Source organism: Xenopus laevis, chromosome 8L (genome assembly GCF_017654675.1).
Source record: "Xenopus laevis strain J_2021 chromosome 8L, Xenopus_laevis_v10.1, whole genome shotgun sequence".
NCBI classification, from domain to species: domain Eukaryota; kingdom Metazoa; phylum Chordata; class Amphibia; order Anura; family Pipidae; genus Xenopus; species Xenopus laevis.
In genome coordinates this window covers 60,996,399-61,020,162 of record NC_054385.1, presented here as the reverse complement: position 1 = coordinate 61,020,162, position 23,764 = coordinate 60,996,399, and the positions used below count along the sequence as shown (strand labels likewise).

The 23,764-nt window shown below is 37.8% G+C and overlaps 1 pseudogene; it reads right to left on the bottom strand.

Annotated features, from left to right (window-relative positions):
* The window catches only part of LOC108698920, a 29,478-nt pseudogene extending 6,146 nt beyond the window's left edge, over positions 1-23,332 (bottom strand).
* Between the last annotated feature and the right edge of the window lie 432 nt (positions 23,333-23,764).

The following is a 23,764-nucleotide window of genomic DNA, read 5'->3' as shown; positions in this document are numbered from 1 at the left end:
CCTAAACTGTCCTTGTATACTGCTTTGTGAACATAATGGTTAATAACTGGAACAGTCTGTAGTCTCAGAAATAGGATTTACTAGTCTAACATTATAAATATGTGCATATTCTCCTACAATGTTCTTTGGTTTTGTTACCATAATAAGAAAGGGATACGATCGATTGGTTACAGTTGTCTTAAGGTTTTAGATGTTTGTTGTGTGATCTCAATGCCCTTTGTTTGGTGATCCCTTGTGAATAAGAGCTTCAGGCAAATAGAGAGAATACTTTCTGGGGATCAAAAGGAGTTCAACTTACAGTCTCTCACATTTATTTTAACACGTTTCGTTTTGATAAGCGGTTTAATGATCAAGCTTTGGGATGGCCATGGGGAGTACAACTGTGAATTTATAAGTGGAATATTGAAAATACGACTAGTATTTTCCTATTGACTGGTTTAAAGAACATGCCATTTTTACAAAACCTATATAGCATATCTGTTTTGGTAAGAAGGGTGAAATGTCTGTTAATCAATCTGTAGGTGAAATGTCTGTTAATCAATCTGTAGGATCTTAACATTTGAATAACCTGAATAGGAATTATAGTTCTAAGGAACTAATATTTAGATTACATTTGTATGAGACATAAGCTATGGTGCTGTGTGTGTATTTGTAATTGTACATAAAATAAATGTATTTTGTAGGAGAAATATTTATTTGGTATCCATATTGAGGGCCACTGGCTTGTTTACCTATTATATTCTTTATTACATCTACAGTACGTGTTGGTGGGGGAAGGCCCACCTGCTTCAGCATCAATTACAACTGTCAAGTAATTATTAGGACTCTACTTAAGAGTTTGAAATGCAGATTCAAATACAACCCAGGAAAACACACACATGTTCTTTAGGACAACTGAAGTTACACCAGTGCGAGATTCTACTGAAGTATATTAAAATAAGGGATTCAACCCTACCTGATAATCAGTTACCCCATCCCATGGCGGCCACCAAACCAGCGTCCATTCAGAGCCTGTATACCAATATAACTTTCCTCTGCTTCTTTGAATGCCAAAGAGGCCACCCCATCAGGGTGTTGCTAGAGGAAAACAGAAATAACTCACAAAAACTGCAAATGGCTGATAAAAATGTAGGCTATAATTGAGAAACAACAGCAGCTATGCAACAGCAATGAAAAGATATATGCCACTGCTATCTCCAATAGCTTCTCTTCTTTCAAATATTGGACTTCCATCTTGTCTGGTGTCTGCCACACTCCAAACGTCTGCATCTCAAACTAACAGGCACTGGATCAATTGTTAGAGAACACAAAGAGCAGATATCCTCTGAAGTATGCATTTTTGTGCCATAATCCACTCTGTGTGTTTGTGAACAGTTCAATTCCATGCCGGTCAGTGAACACATGCTGTGTGGAGAATGGGGAAGACAGAGGGTCAGCTTTTCTCTACTGGCAAATATGCACCAGAAAAAAAAATAACCTAATAATCTGACATTGGCCTCAGTAATTTAGGGCTAGATTGCCATGTGCATATGTGTTTGACATGAATAACAATTTACATGCACCTGCATTGCTATCGGCATATATTTGCCACTTCTTTCTTCCATGATCTGGGTGCTATGCAATGGTAGCCTGTTGCACAGGAGATCGTATTACTTTGAAAATACATGTGCATTGCTAAAGCAATCTTGCCATTTAATATCACATACACTGGACTTGTTGCCATGGAAATACTTTCCACCAAAGACCAAATTACTCAAAACAATACATTATACACAAAAACAATAAGTGTATGTTACACACATGTGTAATATACATCATGAAAATATATCGTAGCCACGTTCAAACGTAAACATTCCAAATAAGAATTCCCTTTGATAAAAGGCTTGTGCCAAAACGATGGGGTCATTTTCACTTATCTAGAAGTATTTACTTTCTGCTTATATTTCCTTACTTGCTGTGTGGATATCGATACTGTATTGATTTAGCTATGCACAATGAAACATGTTTACTTTGTATTTGGTACCAAAAACAAGTAAAAGCGGTTTTCCTATAACTTTATAGTAACCAAGCGTTCGTTCTTATTAAAACATGGTGCAGAGCTATTCGGTTTTCTCACATGACCTGGGGTTCTCTTATCGGTCAGCACTAAGGCTTTAAAGGGATTCGGTCACAATTTTTATGGTGTAGTTTATTTTTATGGTATGGTTTATTTCTAAACACTATTTACACAGCATATAATTCACTCTACCATATAAAATTGTATTAATGAACCAACAGATTTTTTTTTTTACTTGTAATATTGGTGTGTGCAGCCAGCAAAGGTCTGATCATGTGCTTTCAGAAAGAAATAGAACTTCACAATGGAACTGCTTTTAAATAAGCGGTTGTTTCTCCAACACAATGTAACTGAAGGAGTCGCAGTGGGGCTGGGATTTTTACTAGAGTGCTATTTTCAGATCTACCAGTGAGCGGTTATCATGTTACATATCCACTGTTCTGGTGATGGGCTGCTGTGGGGGAAAGGGAGGGGGCGATATCACTCCAACTTGCAATGCAGCAGTAAATAGTTATTGAAGTTTATCAGAGTACAAATCACGTGACTGTTGGCACCTGGGAAATTGACAATATGTCTAGCCCAATGTCAGATTTCAAAATTAAATATAATAAAATCTGTTTGCTCTTTTGAAAAATGGATTTCAGTGCAAAATTCTGCTGGAGCAGCACTAGTAACTGATTTTTCGTTCATTCATGAAAATTTGGGGGGTTTTCACATTTTTTTGACAGCTATTTTTGTAAGTACTTTTTTTAGTCGGATCTTTTAATAACTTTCAAGTCATTCGTGATTTTAGAGAAGTAGAGTTTCATTGTGATTTCAAAACGCTTGAATACCAATAAAAGTCGACCTTTAGTAAATTGACCGCTTAGTCTGATGTTTTTACTCTCAAAGAAGCTCAAAACTTTTGCTCAGATCAACAACTACTGAGTTGCAGTTTTGTGCTTCTTTGTTAGGAAAGGCATAAGACAATGTAGGGAGAGAGGTATGATTAAAAAAACAAAACTTTATTTTTTACTTTCATTTTTTTATTCTTTAATTCCTTATTGTATCCACAACCTTTTTGTATTATACAGTGTTATAAGATAAAGAGTACCATTCAATAGCTACTGACAAAGCTCCACAGAACATTGCTCATTCCAACAGTTACAAGAAGTATTTTTTAGATAAGACAAATTATTGCCTACATTTATCTAGTACTGATAGCCTGCCTTTTATCGGGTAATTTTTATTTTGCGTTATCTTTTCTTGATTTCAACATAAACAGTTATACTTAGTATGATTAGAATTTGGTTTATATATGCAGCATATGAAAATACAGTATATTTAAAACCTTTAAGTTTAATTTTATTAAATAATTTTCATGCACAGGTTACGATTGTAATATAACAAGCATACACTGCCATACAAGTACACTACTCATGTATCTTTCAAACAAAACATTCTTCTTTGTCCATTAACAAATGCAATATAGGGTTAAAACATTTCTAATGGGAAAGCTTCAGTTAAGCCCCATGGCTAGAATTTCTTCTTTGTTTATAAAAACAGTATACGGTCAGTTCCTGAGAACACTGTACATGAATAGTTTGTGCAATTATAATTCAGCTTCACAATATCAGAATCTACACTTAAACCCCCAAATCGACTTCACAAATACTTTATGAAATGTCCTGTTATCCTTTGAAAGGTCTTGTTCCTGTCTCCTCATGCGCCTTTCTCTAGGTTTCTGGACACATCATCTATACCTCCAAAAATATTTCCAGACACTGACTTTTCAAAACCCAAAATCTTTTTAACTTCATGAATAACCTCGGTCAACTATTGTACCACCAAATAAAAATATTTAAAGCCACAGTCAAACCCCACCACCAAGTACATCAGAAGAGTATCCAGTTAAAAGAAATAAAGTCATGATTTTAGGGGTCATTCACAACCGCAGGAGGGCACAATTGCAAGAACCTCTAGGTTGTTGCTCACAAAATATCAGATTGAAAATCCAGCACTCCTTGCAGGGAGCAGTGCCTGGAGACAGAGCCCAGCCCTATTTTTAAAACATGCCTATGGGCAGTAAGTGCACTAATGTGGGCTACGAATCCTTCTACTACCTAAACTGCATTTGCAAATGATGCACAAGTTAGGGGTGGGAGAGGAGTCCACCTTCCCACCTGTAGAATTGAGCAAGGACTTAAAGGAAAACTATACCCCCAAAATGAACACTTAAGCAACAGATAGTTCATATCATATTAAGTGGCATATTAAAGGAGAAGGAAAGGCTAAAACTAAGTAAGCCTTAACAGAAAGGTCCATCTAAATATACCAGTAAACCCCCAAAATAGTGCTGCTCTGAGTCCCCTGTCAATAGAAACACTGCATTTCTTTCCTTCTGTTGTGTACTCATGGGCTTCTGTATCAGACTTCCTGCCTTCAGCTTAAACCTCATTGCCCTGGGCAAGAGCATGCTCAGTTTGCTCCTCTTCCCCCCCCCTTCTCTACTGTAATCTGAGCCCAAAGCAGGGAGAGACTCAGGCAGGAAGTGATGTCACACCACGTTAATACTGCAGCTACTATCCTAAACAAACAGAGAGTTTCTAGAGCTTTTTACTCAGGTATGGTAAAACATTCTACAGAATAAATATAGCATTCTAGCTTGCACTATTGCAGCTAATCTATTGCCAATAAAATGCCTCTGTAGCTTTCCTTTTCCTTTAAAGAATCTTCCCAAACTGGAATATATATTTAAGTAAATATTGCCCTTTTACATATCTTAAACAAACAAGGGAAAGTTGTGCTCACCACTATTTTTTAAAACCATTAGGCGGGGTTGCAATGAGGCTGTGACCACAAAATACATATAGTCAAACACAAGAGTCCTCTGCACTCAACCCATTATCAATATATTTAAGACAGCGACATTTTGTGCATACTGCTACTAAAAAATGCCTTACCCTTTAAACAAAACAGGGATTGTTTGTCCATATATTGCAATATATTTAAGCTGGCCAACTACGTCAAAGTCATCCCATATCTGGCCAGTCCTACGCTTAATTTTATCTGATTCATTAAGAATTCTATTGCTTCATTATACATTTTACAAAGGGACTAAGTTTTACCTGCAACTTACTTGCTGCTTTCAAAGTAAACCTCCATACTTGGCTGCCCTTTTATTAGACACCAGTGGGATCAATTGACTATAGTTGGGAAGGGTGGGAGCTACAACATGGAGCTGGTCACTGCTCCTGTATAACTATAACAAACAAGGGAAAGTTGTGCTCACCACTATTTTTTAAAACCATTAGGCGGGGGTGCAATGAGGCTGTGACCAGTGCAGAGGACTCGTGTTTGGCTTTTACATATCTTGCCTTGAGACACCATTTCGTGATGGTCTGTGTGCTGTCTCAGAGATCACCTGACCAGAAATACATCAACTCTAACTGTAACAGGAACAAGTGTGGAAGCAAAAGACACAACTCTGTCTGTTAATTGGCTCATGTGACCTAACATGTATGGTTTGTTGGTATGTTTGTGAGTACAGTGAATCCTACGATCCCAGGGGGCGGCCCTTATTTTTTAAAATGGCAATTTTCTATTTATGATTACCCAATGGCACATACTACTAGAAAAGTATATTATTATGAAAATGGTTTATTTACATGAAGCAGGATTTTACATATGAGCTGTTTCATGCAATATCTTTTTATAGAGACCTACATTGTTTGGGGGGTATAGTTTTCCTTTAAGCAAACTGCACTCAATTCTGGGAACTGTCTGCAGGTCTCTGCACTCCGAAACAGAATGCAGAGGCCTGTGGCTATTTGCATCTTCATTCACTGGGTGGTATCTTTCAAATTGGCTTCTCTTTTCAATTTCCATTTATATATATTTAATAGAACATTTAAGGGATAAGCATATAATTATTCACCTTTGCACTGTATCAATAGATTCTATGAATGTATTGCGGATTCAGCAAGGCGTTACAGCCTTGTCCTATTTAAATCACCAATTTTCTCAGGCTAGATGGACACAACCTTCCAAAGCCCCCTGCCAAAAAATAATTCCTTTACAGGGAGTAGCTAGAAGAGCATGGTTTTGAAAGATAGGGAGTATGTCCACTCATCACTGGGGACACCATCAGTAATGACACAGCATTGCAGGAACAACCCTTATGTTACCTTATAGTCTTTAACCAAACAAATACACAAAAAGTACCCAAAGGCAATTTCAGCAAGCCATTTTAGGGAACAGTGGTTCTTTTATTAATGTCTGGATAAACCCTCTTTCACCCACTACTTATTTAGCGTGGTATGTTTTTCTTTTTTTCTTTTCCCAAATTCCTTTAGGCTTACACACAGAAAAAGGAATCAACTAAAAAGGAGTAAAACAGAGCTAAACATGCTGGCTACTACATAAAAAAGTCTTTATGACTGTTGGGATGGTGTATGAGATCAAAGGGCGTCTGGGAAGTGACCAGCTAAAGCATATCCCTCGGACATAGCAACATGCAAAATAGTGTAATAAACAGGCAGAGCTGTTAAATAAAGCAGTCTTTGTGTATTATTTGCCTGCATTGCAGTGACATGTCATAAGCTACAGTAGTTAAAATACAGTATTTAAACTGCTGGCCACTAGTCAGGTGCTTGGAATTCACTAATGGAAGTGCACTACAAGAAGACATGCCGTTATAACATCAAAAATTAACTTATGTAAGCTTACTCTTCTAAGACTTTTTGCAATTTACAGTCATTTCCTACATTTGGAAGTTTCTGAGATGTTAGCAGCTTTAGATTTCTAATAAAGGTATGGGATCTATTGTCCAAAATGCCCAGGACCAAGGGTTTTACGGATAAGGGATATTTTTGTAATATGTATTACCATACCTTAAGGCTGCTAAAAATCATTTTAACATTAAATACACCTAATAGGATTGTTTTGCCCCCTGCATGGATTCATGCAGTTTAGTTACCATCACGTAGAAGGTACTGTTTTATTATTTCAAAGTAGAAAGAATTTTTAAAGATTAGAATTATTTGCTTAAAACTAGTCTGTTCTTTAACTGACCTAATAGGATATAAACCTCTGATGCAATAAATGCACAGAGGTGTGTCTATACAGTTTTTTTTATTACAGTTAGTTGCTCATTCCTGTAAGGTGATCAGTGAGTGACACACAGAATATAACAAAATGATAGCTTAATAGAAAAGATATAAAACTAAAATATGCATTTCTATGCCACTTAATGCAAAAGATATAAAACTAAAATATGTATTCAAATGCATATGCCAAAAGCAAACATTAATCACTAAAATGCAGTATGATTACGATTTACTTTCATCTTCTTTCAAAGGGGGCTAGTAAATGTGAGACGCTGCCATAGGTCTTGGATAACACTTGACACAGGGATGCCACATGGCGAGCCAATCTTGATGCAGGGATGCCACAAGGCGAGACAAGGCTAGACAATCTTGTAGCAGGGATGCCACATGGCGAGACAATCTTGACTCAGGGATGTCACATGGCGAAACAATCTTGACGCAGGGATGCTACATGGAGAGACAATCTTGATGCAGGGATGCCACATGGCAAGATAATCTTGACGCAGGGATGCTACAAGGCGAGACAATCTAGATGCAAGGATGCTACAAGGCGAGACAAGTCTAGAGAATCTTGACGCAGGGATGCCACAAGGTGAGGCATTGCTAGACCATCTTGTAGCAGGGATGCCACATGGCGATACAATCTTGACGCAGGGATAACACATGGCAAAACAATCTTGACGCAGGGATGCTACATGGCGAGACAATCTTGATGCAGGGATGCCACATGGTGAGGTAATCTTGACGCAGGGATGCCACGCGGCAAGACAATCTTGACACAGGGATGCCACAAGGTGAGACAACCTTGACGCAGGGATGACACAAGGCAACAATCTTGACACAAGGAGCAATTATGTCACAAAGGGTGTCAGAAGTCGAAGCAATTGTCAGAAGCAAGGATGTCAGAAGGCAAGTCAATCTTGAAGCAGAAACATCACAGGTCACATTTATTTTTATTTCAGAGACAACAACAGCGTGGCAAAATTCTAGCATGGATTCACGGAAACATCTCATTCTTGGGAGAGAACTGTTAGATACATTCTTTGCACATGCTTACTGTAAGTTGGTTTAGCTTTTTAGGTAGCTGTATCTAATGAGTGAAGCTTTTTTTATTTTTTTTACATGTTTTTAACAAATATGTGTATATCCATGCACCATGTGCCTCATCATGTCGATAACCAAAGTGAACCCAGTGGAATATCCAAATAATATGGCTGGGTAATTTTCAGGATGTCAAAAATGTCTAAGATTGGTTAGCACTGATGGCAAACTTGTGCACATTCCAGCTATTGGATGTGGGGAGCAAAAGGTTAATCAGAGCTGGTAAGAAGGCTAGAAGTAACTTTTACAGGGAGGGCTTTACATTGTTCTGTAGATGCCACTGCTAAAAAACATTAAAAAGAATACATTTGTCTTCTGCAGAGAAAACAAAACATTTTTAGTGTAAAGAGATCGAAAAGATGACAAATGATAGCAGCACTTAGCTTTTCATTAGGATAATAAACACTTCAAACTATTTGAAATATTTTTACAAAAAGACAACACACCTTGTTAACCCCTTATCTCCCAGGTTCTTCTAGCCAGTGGCATATGAACAGAAACCTAGGGGAATTTTCAGACTGTGTTGCAAACAGAGAAGCCAATTATTCTTTGTCATCAAAACCCACAGCTGTAATAAATACCTGACAATTTATAAACTGGCAATAGACACCCAAATACAGGACTGCAATGCAAGTCAGTGTTAGGAAATGGACTACCTACTTCATAATATCAAATTAGCAGCTCTAGACAACTAGAAGTTAAACAGGCTGCCCTACCCACATTCCTCAAGGTCATAAAAATATAAAACAATCTGGTCGGACTGGTACTCGCACATCCTGAAATTACTTTGAACTGTCATCACTGAATTTTTTTAATGAATTAAACAAAATCGCAACAATTATTTGAGACCAGTAATCTCAAAAGGCATGGACTATATTAAATGGATGTAATCAATGACCTGGATTCCCTTTGCACATAGTCAGACTGTAGTAAACCTTTAAATGACAATTTAATCCATCCAATAAAACCCATTAGCCGGTCACTAGATTATGTTATTATACCATACTTGTACCAATGAATAAAATTGGCAGATCCAATTATTCTGTGGGTACCTACGTTAAGCATATCTCTCAAGACCCAGATCAATTTTTTTTCCTGGATCAGAGAACTGAAATATAAATGGCTGGAATTTTCTTAATATAGCCAGGTTGATCCACCAGCATTACACCAGGACCATCTTTAGAAACCCTCCCCCCAATATGCTGAATATGCCCAGATGGTCAAACAGTATGGTTGAAATGGGCCAAACTGTCCACCAACCTTTTGTCAGCAAACATGTGTTTGTCACTAAATTAGGTGTTTGGAAAAATAGAAATATGGAAAAATATTTTACACTCAGCTTTGACACAATGCTGTATATGGAGGCAGAGGCTGCAACTTGGCAACACATAGGGGCTGATTCACTTAGGGTCGAATATCGATATTTCGACTGGGAATTGAAATCCTTCGACTTCGAATATCGAAGTCAAAGAATTTAGCGCAAATAGTGCGATCGTACGATCAAAGGATTATTCAATCGAATGATTAAATCCTTCGAATCGAACGATTCGAAGGATTTAAATCCAACGATCGAAGGAATATCCTTCGATCAAAAAAAGTTAGCCAAGCCTACGGGGACCTTCCCCATAGGCTAACATTGACTTCGGTAGCTTTTAGATGCCGAACTAGGGGGTCAAAGTTTTTTTTAAAGAGACAGTACTTCGACTATCGAATGGTCGAATAGTCGTACGATTTTTACTTCGAATCCTTCGATTCGAAGTCGTAGTCGAAGTAGCCCATTCGATGGTTGAAGTAGCCCAAAAAAAAACTTCAAAATTCTAAGTTTTTTTTACTTTGAATCCTTCACTCGAAGTTAGTGAATCTGCCCCATAGTCTACCTAAATACAAAGACACATCGCATGCCATAAACACAAGTACTGAGCAGATACATGGGTGGGTCAAAATCAGTTGGCTTCCCATAGAAATTAATTTTTGTTAAGAAATAACTCTGTGAGTAATTAATTTTTGTTAAGAAATAACTCTGTGACTAATTTATTATGACAGCCTAATGTACAATGTGTGTGCAGTGTAGTAATTGTAATTAAAAAATAAATAAATATAATGGTTTATCATATTTGCTTCAAAACAGCACACTGCAATAACCTTTCATATAAAGCAGTAGTTGCCAAATTGAGGGGGTACTTTAAGCCTAAATGCCAGTTAGGTACAGATTTGGGTAGAAAGTCAATTTGATCTCCTAGATACACCCCAAAAAAACAGCTATAGGGTCAATTAAAGTAAAATTTGGGGGTGTAGAATTTGATATTTACACATGCTCTTGGAAACATGGCTAATTGGCTGATATAACATTTTACTAAATCTGTAAATTTGACAACACACACTGATAAAAGGTTGGACCTTCCACGACCATCTTGAACTGAATATATATGAACACCATAAGTCCAAAGAGGTAGGAAATATGTTGCATTCAGTCTGCAGCTTATTGTTACCGTAATGGTGTTCAAGGAGGGTTAACTCCCCTCGGCACCCCACATGGGCACTGGTATGTAGCAAGAGCAGGAAAGCTTAGTGATATGTTCCCTCAGAAGCTCAGGCAGCACAGCTGGGCCTGCAGTGTTTGTGGAGAATATAATGCAGCTGTGCTTATAGTAGCAGTGGGGATATTCGCATACAAGAAGAGACCATAGCTGTTGGACATCTGATGTACTATATGGCAGCAATAGCACTTTTGATGCCAGTTGTTGCATTACATCTCCCAGAACCCTTAAACAGCTGAATCATGAATACCAGTTATTCAAAAATTTTCCCAAGATATGTCTAGCATTGCGTATAACAGTGTAATTTTTATAACACAAGGGAATGTACAATCCCTGCATCTAGGAATGTGAATGATTCTGTCAGAAACGGGCAATCTGCAAGAATGCAGAAGTTGCATTGCTGTTATTGCAACCGATGCGCCATCTAGTGGCTGTATCATTGTTTAATTTTATTTATTTTTTTTTGCTAAGGGGTTGTTCATGCTCTATTTTTTACCAGAAATAACGTAATCTTTTTAATTTCTTTCCATTTCTCTTTTTGATAGTTTTTCCAAAATAAAAGTATAAAGTGTAATGTTTCTGTCTTTTTCTGTGTTTTTCAGGCTGGCAGGTCAGTAACCCAATGGCAATTTCTGAACGGTTACAATTTGTTAAATAAATTAATATTTCTCAGCAGCATCTGTGGAATATTGAACTTTTTTATCATTTATTACCTGCCTTTAATGAAACTCAGGGATACTGCTCAGAAGCAGGGCATAACTACAGAGGAAGAAGACCCTGCAGCTGCATGGGGCCCTAATTCAATACAGTTTCAATAAATATTGGTAAAACAGTCAGCCTCTTGACATTTTGAGGGACTGAAAAATAATTTACTGTGGGGCCCAGTAATATTTAGTTATGTCACTGCTCAGAAGGGCCAAAGAAATGTATAAACTAATGTATATTGTATCAACTAATAAATAATTTTTATAGAGTCAGCAACCCCCTTCCCAGAGATGCTTTAGAAGACATAAAAAGGTGGTTTAAACTTCCATAATTAGAAAAATGGTCACGAATAACAAAGTAATTGAAAATAAAGTCTTTCTTTCTAGTGAACTGAAAGCAACTGAACGGAAAAAAGGCATTGAAAAATTGAACAACCCCTTTAAGTAAAATAATTTAGGTTTGTGGATATTTATAAAAGAACCATTATCCCTTTTGCTGATGTGATAAACAATTGGTCTGTAAGCTTGTAAGGCAGGTGGACACTGTCAATATAATGTTTTAACTGCAATTTCATATGATGCTTATTCCCAAAACAGAACACCACCTGCTTTACATCCAACAGAGAGCCTTGCAGTGTGTTGGCAGAAAAACAAATATGTATTTCATTTTCCTCCCATTAAAAATACAAGTTAAGTTAAAATCACTTTGGGGTGCCAAGTTGTTAGGCATCCCCCAGTGATTCCAGTGCTTACTTGATAACAGGGGCTGGTGTACTGTGCTGCTATCTTCCTCTTCTCCAGGCATTCTCTTTAATTATATGTGGGCACATACACAGTATGTGCATTTTCTGTACAGACAAGCCTGGGGTAACTAAAGTTAATTTTGGTGCAATCTCTTGTAATTGGGAGAACTAAAACCCACAGTAGTACCACATTTTATGCAATTTATTAAAATATACTTAAAACTTCCCTTTTTCTGTAGAGTTCTGATATTAACTTCCGCGTTCTGGTTCTCATCTGCCAGGTAGATTACAACATGGCAAGAAAAGTCATTAAAGGAGTTAAAGGTCTGTGTTGCAGTTGGTCTATGTACTTTTGTTAAATGGTGGTAACTACCAAGTTATAAGAAACCCATTAACAAAGCATACAAATATGTTTTCTTACCTCAAAGTCTTTTGGGTGAAACATATTTTTGATTATCACAACCCTCTCAAATCTCATTCTTGATGAATCATTTTCTTTCTTTTCGGGCCTCCAGTCCAGCTGTTTAAATAAATAGAAACAATTGCATAAGTTTATTGGAAATTAATCTCCAAAAAAGAAGATACAACAACACCATGACAAGTAGTATGTATTAGTAAATTACCAAGCCAAAGTAATTAGGTTGTGGAGCTTTTTTTTTTGCAAAAAAAAAAAAAAAAAAAGAGAAATATTTTTTGAATAGGCAATTGAGTATGCCAAATAGCTACTTGCCAGAAAAACATCATGCACTGTAAATTATGCAGTGGGCACACATGGTCCAATTATATGCCATATGCTAAAATTATGTTCTGGCAGTTAAACATTTCATTCTGTATGAAAGATTATGAAAGATTAAAATATGAATGCACATTAAAAGTTACCTATAGGTCATGTTGATCATTTTTTGCTGAGAGGTTTGTTTTTGTAAGTAATTGAAGTTCCTTAACCTGACTGTTTTGCCAACCTGACTGTCCCATCTCAGTTTCTAATGCTAAGACTCCTGCTGCACAAATATGGCAACCTCCTCATACAGGAACATGGTGTATCAGACAGGTAATGTAAAAGCATTGGGCAGATAGTATATGGCACAATTATAAGAAGCATGCAAAGTCAATTTTACGGTAGCAGCATTGGGGAGGAACTCTGAATTTAAGAACACACTTTTGATGTATAGACATCTTCTTCCTGAAGTCTTTGCATTTCTTCTTCTTTTTGGTGGCATCATACTCCCCCTTGAGTTGAAACTTTGCATTTTCCACATGCAACTTGTAACCTCTTATCTCATACTCGTCAAGAAGCTTCAAAGCAAGATCCACAGATTCTCTCTACAGGAACAAGAGCATTGTTAACCATATTATATTCTATCATATAGTCTAAAGTCACAGAGATAAACAACAAAAACAAACTGCCAATTTGTCTCATAACTTGTATTGCAAGAAACCTCAACATTATCTCTAGCATAGGTATTCACTTGTATTATTAAAGTTAAAGGCAAATCAAATTCTAAAGCCCCTTGTGCTTTAGCTAGCAACATGTCTGCCAGTCATAGGCAGGACTGTTTACACACAATATATGTTATGGTTTTGCAGTAACTTTTGTGGCTAGGAAAAAGTCACTTAACAGTGTTTTAATCTTAACATGTTTTAATCTTATGATACAAGTTATTTAATTTCTATCTGAAGCAATAAAATACTGGCATCTAATTTGAATCAGGGGAATGATGACCCAAAGTTGTTTAGTCTTCAAAAGGTCATATTTATGGAGAGCTACTACTGTACAAAATTCTCAGAGCATCTTCATTAGTAAAGTGTTCAGAGCAACCCTAATAATATTCAATACCACTTCAATAGCAATATATCTGCATTTACTTTCTAGACATATACTGCCAAGAAACAAAGGCATTAGCTGCGGAGGTAAAATTGTGGTTAAAGGGATACTGTCATGGGAAAAAAATTTTTTTTCAAAATGAATCAGTTAATAGTGCTGCTCCAGTAGAATTCTGCACTGAAATCCATTTCTCAAAAGAGCAAACAGATTTTTTTATATTCAATTTTGAAATCTGACATGGGGCTAGACATTTTGTCAATTTCCCAGCTGCCCCATGTCATGTGACTTGTGCCTGCACTGTAGGAGAGAAATGCTTTCTGGCAGGCTGCTGTTTTTCCTTCTCAATGTAACTGAATGTGTCTCAGTGGGACATGGGTTTTTACTATTGAGTGTTGTTCTTAGATCTACCAGGCAGCTGTTATCTTGTGTTAGGGAGCTGCTATCTGGTTACCTTCCCATTGTTCTTTTGTTTGGCTGCTGGGGGGGGAAAGGGAGGGGGTTATATCACTCCAACTTGCAGTACAGCAGTAAAGAGTGGTTGAAGTTTATCAGAGCACAAGTCACATGACTTGGGGCAGCTGGGAAATTGACAAAATGTCTAGCCCCATGTCAGATTTCAAAATTAAATATAAAAAAATCTGTTTGCTCTTTTGAGAAATGGATTTCAGTGCAGAATTCTGCTGGAGCAGCACTATTAACTGATTCATTTTGAAAAAAAATTTTTTTCCCATGACAGTATCCCTTTAACAATGATGGCTTCAATACAATTTCAACTAAAACAATTCCAGCACTGTAGAGTGGAAGAGAGAGAATCATTCTCTGGAATGAAAGGTGTCACATCTTCCTCTAAATGGACAGTATATCCCCTTGTTCAACATGAGTTCAATGAATAAGGCATGTGCAGAACGTACTTTTTGCTTATTGCTTTCATCATGCAAAATATTTTGGGTTTTTTTCCTTATCTCTTAAGCTTAACAAAAAAATGGAGCTTGCAAAGTAGACAGATTACAATTATACAAACCCTTGTTCTTCCCCCTTTCTTTTGCGGCTGTTTTGTTAGCCAGAGTCCATTATGCATAGGCATTATCTGCGTACTAGTAAAACAGTTATCTGCCTTGCCAGGACCAAACATGGTGTAGCTTCAATTTTCCAGTTTTCCCTGTTAAGCTCAAGGCTCGCTTTATTTCCCCTGTTGAGCTCAAGAAAGAATAAAGACTTTATGTTGCATAAGTGGGTACAATGTCCCTTTAAGGGTAAAAACAAAATAACTTACTTTGAGATAGCAACACAGTCCATCCCCTTTCAGGTTTCCTTCTCTGTCTTTGTACAATTTTATTTTATAATCCTCAGATTGTGGATCACGCATTATAATACCACACTTAGACATAATCTCAGCAAATTCTTCATTTGTAATGTCAGGAGGCAGTCCTAGAAAGGATATACATTCAAAATAAATAAGATATTGCTATAAAAGTAAGCCATTTTCTCAAGAATATTGAAAAAAATTCATATGTTAAAAAAAAAAAATCCTACCTGTCACATAAACATTAGTGTTTCTTTGGTCTTCTACATTAAACCATCCTGTCAAGTAAATTAAAAAAATTATTACTACAACAAAACAACTTCCTGATCAAATTATTGAATATCTTTAGTTGGGAATAGTATTTTTAGTTTCAGCCATTCAATCAAACTTCATTGGTTCAAATGAATGTAGTAAATAGTGCCCTGCTCCTTTCCCCGTTTGCAGAAACTGTGTGGTTCTGGTTTTGTTCCTTGCCTGACTCAAATTCATATAAACATGATAGTCCATTAAAATAATTAAATCAGACAAAATAAAAGGGTACCTAAAATACACACTCACCACATTTATCCCATAAGCATACATTTTTCTACAGGTAATCTAGCTAACAACCAAAAAGTCAACAAAATTTAAACGTTTAAGCTTTTGGATGCCCTTATTTGATGTCTCAGATCCAAAGGATCAATTTTTTTGTTGCCTAGCTTTATAACATTTTGCACTGTTCTATCAACTTTGTAGTACAGCTCTGCATTTAGATAACACAAATGTTTTACCTACTGCAGTTTGTATATGTGAATTTCATAAAAAACAAGTTAAAGAATCTAAATCTGAACAAATCAATGTACACCTTTATATAGGCTGCCACTTCAAGCTAGACAGATACTGTATGTTTGATTTGAATGCCAAATTATCAAATCTATATCAAATGGCACATTTACAGGAAAAAACTGATGATAAATGTGTTTTTGGGATTATGTTGATAAAATAATATTATGCAATTGGCATTTAAATATGTGCAGGCTACTCATGAACACGAACCTAGGAGTGCTTTAACAGTAGCAAGCAATATCAGGATCAGAGATTAACAGGTAGAGATGGCAATATTCCTCCCCTTTTATAAAGCACTTATCTAAATTATGAAGTGCTTCTTTGACATCCAGTACTCACAAAAGACATTGTGTAGATTTTTCTTTTACAATATTATTAAAGGGATACTGTCATGGGAAAAAAAAAAATTTTTTTAAATGAGTCAGCTAATAGTGCTGCTCCAACAGAATTCTGCACTGAAATCCATTTCTCAAAAGAGCAAACAGATTTTTTTATATTCAATTTTGAAATCTGACATGGGGCTAGACATTTTGTCAATTTCCCAGCTGCCCCAAGTCATGTGACTTGTGCTCTGATAAACTTCAATCACTCTTTACTGCTGTACTGCAAGTTGGAGTGATATCACCCCCTCCCTTCCCCCCCCCCCCCAGCAGTAAAACAACAGAACAATGGGAAGGTAACCAGATAACAGCTCTCTAACACAAGATGACAGCTCCCTGGTAGATCTAAGAACAACAATCAATAGTAAAAACCCATGTCCCACTGAGACACATTCAGTTACATTGAGAAGGAAAAACAGCAGCCTGCCAGAAAGCATTTCTCTTCTAAAGTGCTGGCACAAGTCAGATGACCAGGGGCAGCTGGGAAATTGACAAAATGTCTAGCCCCATGTCAGATTTCAAAATTGAATATAAAAAATGTGTTTGCTCTTTTGAGAAATGGGTTTCAGTGCAGAATTCTGCTGGAGCAGCACTATTAACTGATGTGTTTTGAAAAAAACATGTTTTCCGATGACAGGATCCCTTTAAGTGATTTTAGTGATATAAATTTTTCCCTCCCCTAAATAACTATGATTATTCTGGTTTGTAAAGCCGACAACCTACAATCCACACCCCATAGACTGTAGGCACATGTCATACTCTTAAACAAAACTATTTAAAGGAACACCAAAAAATTTACATGTTTTAAAGTAATTAAAATATCAGGTATTGTTGCACTGCACTGTTTGCTTCAGAAACACTACTATAGTTCATATAAACAAGCTGCTGTATAGCAATGGCGGGAACTAAAAAAAAAAAAAAAAAAAAAAAAGGCTATATGGCACAAGTTAAATAGTGTATAACCTAACCTAAGCCTTTTCTCCTTTGAATGGCTGCCCCCATTGCTACACAGCAGCTTATTTATATAAACAATAGTAGTGTTTCTGAAGCAAACACACCAGTTTTAACAGTACAGGGCAACACTGCATTATATTTGTATTACTTTAAAACACAAATTTTTGATGTTACTGTTCATTTAAGAAGCTGCAGCACGTGGTAATAATACATGGAGTAAGCTCCCTACCTAAATATTATGTAGAGTGTTGAGGCTCCTGTAATATTTTGTGTTGCAATTTTACCTGCCTGTATGTTTTTGGAGTGTGGGGAAAAAATCATAAAATAGCTACAAAAGTGCAGGAAGAAAATATAACTCCTTGCAAATATGGATGGAATTAAACATAGGATCCCAGCTCTATGATCAAAGTGTACAAACATATTAGGGGGCCATATAAAAAAAAAAAACTCTGATTCCTTATGCACCAGTAGATCTTTTAAGAAGACTAGTGATGGGCGAATTTATTCGCCAGGCGCGAATTCGCGGCGAATTTGCGCGATCCGCTGCCAGCGAATAAATTCGCGAAACGCCCGTGAAAATTAGTGGAAAAATTGATGTCAAAAACGGGCGCCGGCATCAAAAACGAGACGCCGGCGCCGTTTTGCGAATTTGCGCCGTTTCGCTACGCCGAAAACTTCACGAATTTCGCGCAAAACGGCGCAAATTCGCCCATCACTAAAGAAGACACAAGGGCATCCATCAAGATTAGAGAAAGAGGTTCACTCTCACTCTCCCCTTTTTTTCCACAATAATGCCCTAAACCCACCACAAAGTCACAGATGCCAAAGTAATGGTGTTCATTCACAGCACTGAATTTGTGGTAGGTATTGCCCAGACCAGTTCAGCTTTGCTTAGTTGTATCCTTTCAACAATAAACTAATCAAAGTGTTTCAAACAACTTCTCCTCAATCTATAATGGTCATGATTGAAGGTCAAGGTGCATAATGCTCTACAAACACCTCTAAGGTATGATGTTTAAGATTATGGCTGGTGTTTCTAATGTACAACCAACAAAACACTGTGTCAAGATCTTAATCCTAAACTAACCAAATACACTGCATTGTAACATTCCATTTCCTCTGCCTCTTTTTTTGTGGATGGCGTCTTACTGCAGTGATACGTGTATGCTGTACTACACCTCTGCAGTCTCCCTGGCCATTTCTCTAGTAGTTGTTATATTTACTTTTACATTTACACTTCTATTGTAACAGTTAATACCTAGGCCTGGACAAAGAAAAGGCCAAAAATGACTGTTCTAGGTAAAGATGGATAGGGGAGTGCAACAACTAGCATCTTTGCCTTGGGTGTAAATACACAATATCTTTTCCACTGTTTTTCCAAATTTTTCCATTGACTAAGAGAATTGGTGGAAGATAACTCACCTGTCCCCATAAGGCTTACTCTGTTACTGTACCTGGGTCTGGTTTTCTTTTCTCTCCTTTTGCTTTGGGTTCGCCTTGCTCAGTTTGCAGCTTCTGCTCTTCCTTGGGTTTCTCTTTTTCTCGAACTTGGAGACTGCTGTTTGTTTGGCTTTTGCAGCATCGTTATTAAGAGTATCGTCCGTACCCCCGGTGTCGACACCATAGTTTGCATGGTACAGAGCCAAAAAGTCTTCGGTTATCTATTAAAAAATGTGTAACTCAATCAGTAAAATAATTGCAGAATATAGCACCACTGTACAAACTATCACATAAAAGAGTAAACCAGAGAGTACAACTATTTCAACATATTTCTGGCCCAATAAAACAAAGAAGTAGGGCAAAAAGATCTACACAATGACGGTCCCTACCAATTTGATTTCAAGGAACAGTAACACCTTAAAATAAAAGAGTTTTAAAGTAATTAAAACATAATGTACTGTTGCCCTGCATTGGTAAAAGTTATGGGTTTGCTTTAGAAAGACTACTACAGTTTATGTAAATAGGCTACTGTGTAGCCATGGGGGCAGCCATTCAAGCTAAAAAAAGGAGAAAAAGCACAGGCTACCTAGCGGATAACAGATAAGCTCTGTAATAGCGTACAATGGGATCCTGCAGAGTGCATCTGTTTACTGCTATGTAACTTGCAGCCTGTATATAAAAACTATAAGTAGAGTTTCTGAAGCAAACACACCAGTTGTACCAGTTCAGGACATCAGAATATTATTTTTTAAATACTTAAAAACACTGAAATGTTTTGGTGTTACTGTTACATTTAAGTGTATCTATCTATATTTTCCACAATGATTAATAGCAACCTAAAGCCTTTAAAGTTTTACACACTGGGTTGGGAATAACACTGGCATATAGTCCACTATCTCTACAGCCAATTTTAATTATTATCACTGAGTCTTAGAAAAAACATACATGGGCGCTGTTGGAAAAATTGATTGCTGTTGGTTCTGTACAGGCAAATATCAATACTAAAAACATGGAAAATAACAGGACTTTAGATTTTATAGTATTCTAGATTTCCTGTATTCAGTTAGCATTAGGACCAATAGGTGGTGTGCTGACAAAAGAATATTAAGCAAACAGATTTTTTTATATTCAATTTTGAAATCTGACATGGGGCTAGACATTTTGTCAATTTCCCAGCTGCCCCTGGTCATGTGTCTTGTGCCGGCACTTTAGGAGAGAAATGCTTTCTGACAGGCTGCTGTTTTTCCTTCTCAATGTAACTGAATGTGTCTCAGTGGGACATGGGTTTTTACTATTGAGTGTTGTTCTTAGATCTATCAAGCAGCTGTTATCTTGTGGGGGTGATATCACTCTAACTTGCAGTACAGCAGTAAAGAGTGATTGAAGTTTATCAGAGCACAAGTCACATGACTTCAGGCAGCTGGGAAATTGACAATATGTCGAAGCCCCATGTCAGATTTCAAAATTGAATATAAAAAAATCTGTTTGCTCTTTTGAGAAATGGATTTCAGTCCAGAATTCTGCTGGAGCAGCACTATTAACTCATTAATTTTGAAAAAAATAATTTTTCCCATGACAGTATCCCTTTAACATTAGTTAAACTACTTTGGTCACCCATAGGGCCATATTAATAAAGGTGGGGTAAAAGTTATATCCGGTGGCCATTTCTGATCCTGCTCTGATGCAGCCTGTCAGAAGAAATCCTACTATGAAACCTAACAACATAACAGCTGATGCCACACATGATCATATTAAGCCTAAGGAAAAAGTAAACAAATGTACCAAGGCTGCCCAAGTTACAGGGTAGTATATATATAGTTCAATTACAAGTCTGTGTTTGTAAAGGTGGATGCTAGGAGCAGTTCCACAGAAAGTGCTATAAAGAGCAATGTTTAAATCCATGCAGTGAGTACATTTCATTTCCTAATGTGTTTGCAGGCAACTCTAAGTCCAGCAACTTAATGGAATGAATGCTGAGGTTCATGCCTCACTCGTGGCTCGTGTGGAGTCTCCAATCTCACATGCTGCCCAAAGCGGGGTGCTGGGAGTTGTAGTACACCGTCTGGAGGGAATCCAATATAAAAAAAACAGCATCACATAACGAAAACTGATTAGTACCATCTCCCCTTAGTTTTGGGAACCAGGCTTTCTTCTCCACGTCCCACTCATACTCCGTGCCATCACTGGAGTCCCGGTACGTGTAAGGGTCCTGACCATCTCCCACCTCGCGTTCTCCATTCAGCTGCTGAAGTCGTATCTGTTCATAAAAGGCCTCGTTATACCCCGTGTCGTAACACTTTCCCAGGTTCAACCTGCAGAGCCGAGTGAGGACATGGGAACCCCAAGCAACGAAACTGTTCTTACAAGGGGGGATTACTTTCCAGGCGGCTAGTGCGCGTGCGCAGATGCTTTCCGTAAACGCGCGTGCGCATAAACCTTGAAGGTCCGAAACCAATGCTTCGCGCCTGTGCTGTGGTTTTTTTTACGCATGCGTAGACTGGATAGCTCCTGTAAACTACAGAGGTACTAATTAGATAAGAGCAGCAAGTGCTCACTGGCAGATAAGGGTTCGGGAAAGGAAACTTGGCATATCTAGATAAGGACTGGAATCGTAACATGTTGCTCGAATAGTAATATTAGAAAATCGCTCAATTCAATTCCATACCTCCCAACTGTCCCTTTTTCGGAGGGACAGTCCCTCTTTTGACAGCTCAACCCGCAGTCCCTCATTTGTACTGGAAAGTCCCTTTTTTCTCTGCACTGAACAGCCAGAAAAAGAAACAAAGTTTCTCACTTAATTGGCTTTTAGCAGAGAGCACAGAACAGCTAACAGGTGCAAATAAGATACTTTGTAACAATTTTGAGACACAAAAACACAGTTTAGATAAGGAGAAATATTTCCAAACTTTCATAACCTGCCAAATTTTGTAAAACGAACATGGTAATTAGGGGGTGTGGCCACAGAAAGGGGTGTGGTCAAAAAATTGCTGCGCTACGTGCGGAAAAAAAAATTTTGTCCCTCTTTTTAATTCCAAAATGTTGGGAGGTATGCAATACAATTTTTTAGGCGAGCATCTCAAAACATACCGTGCATACTTCCTGTCATCTTAAAAGTGATAGTGAAAGTTACTGTTGTGTAATGGCTGCATGAGTCTCTGCTAATGAAGCACTGTTGTACTCTCCTCATCCTCTGCTACCCTAAACATAACAATTAGGCAGCATAAGTAGAAGTTAATGGGTGCTGCAACAACATCTTTCTCACTCCCATACAACTGTTTACGTCTCAATAATACCTCACCCGCATCCTGTATATTATAATATCATTCAAGTACCCGTAATGCTGCTGCAACTAAAGCTGGACATAGACATGCAGATTTACCTGCAATATCAGACAAACGAACGGACGTCCCCATCTCCTGAACTGCCACTAACGTTTCAGATCAAATAAAGTAGTAAAAGAACAGATCAAACAATGTTCTGCCCCTGACAGCAATCGTACAAAAGTTTATGTCCACCAAAAGCTGGTGACAGTCTCCCACTGAAAATCGTCAATACATGCAGAGATATCGACAGCCGACAGAAATTTTGTAACCTGAACGACCGATCATCATGAAAAATGTCAGGACACCCCACACACAGTCAGAATAGATTAAATCTGTACGTCTATGGCCAGCCATGTGTGGAGTGTCCCGACATTTTTCGTGCCATGATGATCAATCATTCAGTCGATCGGACAGCTTAGAGATAGTGGCGTAACTACCGGGGGAGCAGAGGGTGCAATTGGGCCAGGGCCCGCACCCTCACAGGCCCCCCCAGCAGTTTCGCGCCCACTGCAGCGGCTGCAGCGCCGCACGGAAGAGGGTGGGGGGCGGGGCCCGGCTGCACGGCCCGCACCAGGGCCCGCCCCCACCTAGTTCCGTCTCTGCTTAGAGAATTTCTGTCAGCTGCCGATAATATCTCTGCATGTATTGCCCAAAAATACATTTTGATCCAGAAGAATGGAGATCTGGTGTCGGGGAAGGGTGCTAGAAAATTTACTGGATTTTTTTTTTATTTACTAAGAAACACCATTCTTGTTCACTACTTCCTCTTGTCAGCCATACTTTTTAGGATAGCATATCAATCAACAGTTAACCATGAGGAAATCATTTAAGAGGTAAACTTGCTATATTAAAACAGCATGTTCAGTATTTCTGAAGTATCTCTGTAAATATGTAAAAATGTGATCTAGTGCATACAAATTAATTGATATACTTTTCATCTGTTTTGAGATCTAAGACCTACTGCTAGAGTTGCAGGCTTAAATATCTCAGTCTCCATAGTGAGACTAACAGCAGTGTGACCAGGCAACCTTTACCTTGAGCTTCTGCTAGCCATGATGCCCTGCTGTGAGCTGCCATACTTACATATGCACAATTAAGCCAGGCTTTCAGCATGTCTCCTTTGCATATAGCACTAGAAATATATGCACATGTGTAAAATTTGCATGCACATGGTATAATGTGGCATAGCAGAACAGCTGGCAGCAGACCAAGGTAAAGTTTACATGGTTGCACCATTTTCAGCCTTGGCATGGATTCCCCCAACTGCACAGTGCTTTTTGCCAGCCCACAGCTCCAGTGGGGGAAGTCTACTGGGAGTGATAGATGCTCTTTTTTGCTTGTGTAGGAGGTCAAAAATTTCTTAAATAAATATTATGTTAATAATGGTGTCACGGTGGGTTGTTAAAATGGATTAAATTATATTCAGCATGAGCAAAGCGTTCATTTCATTGAGGGGATTCAGGAAGCATAACAAATACTGATTTAC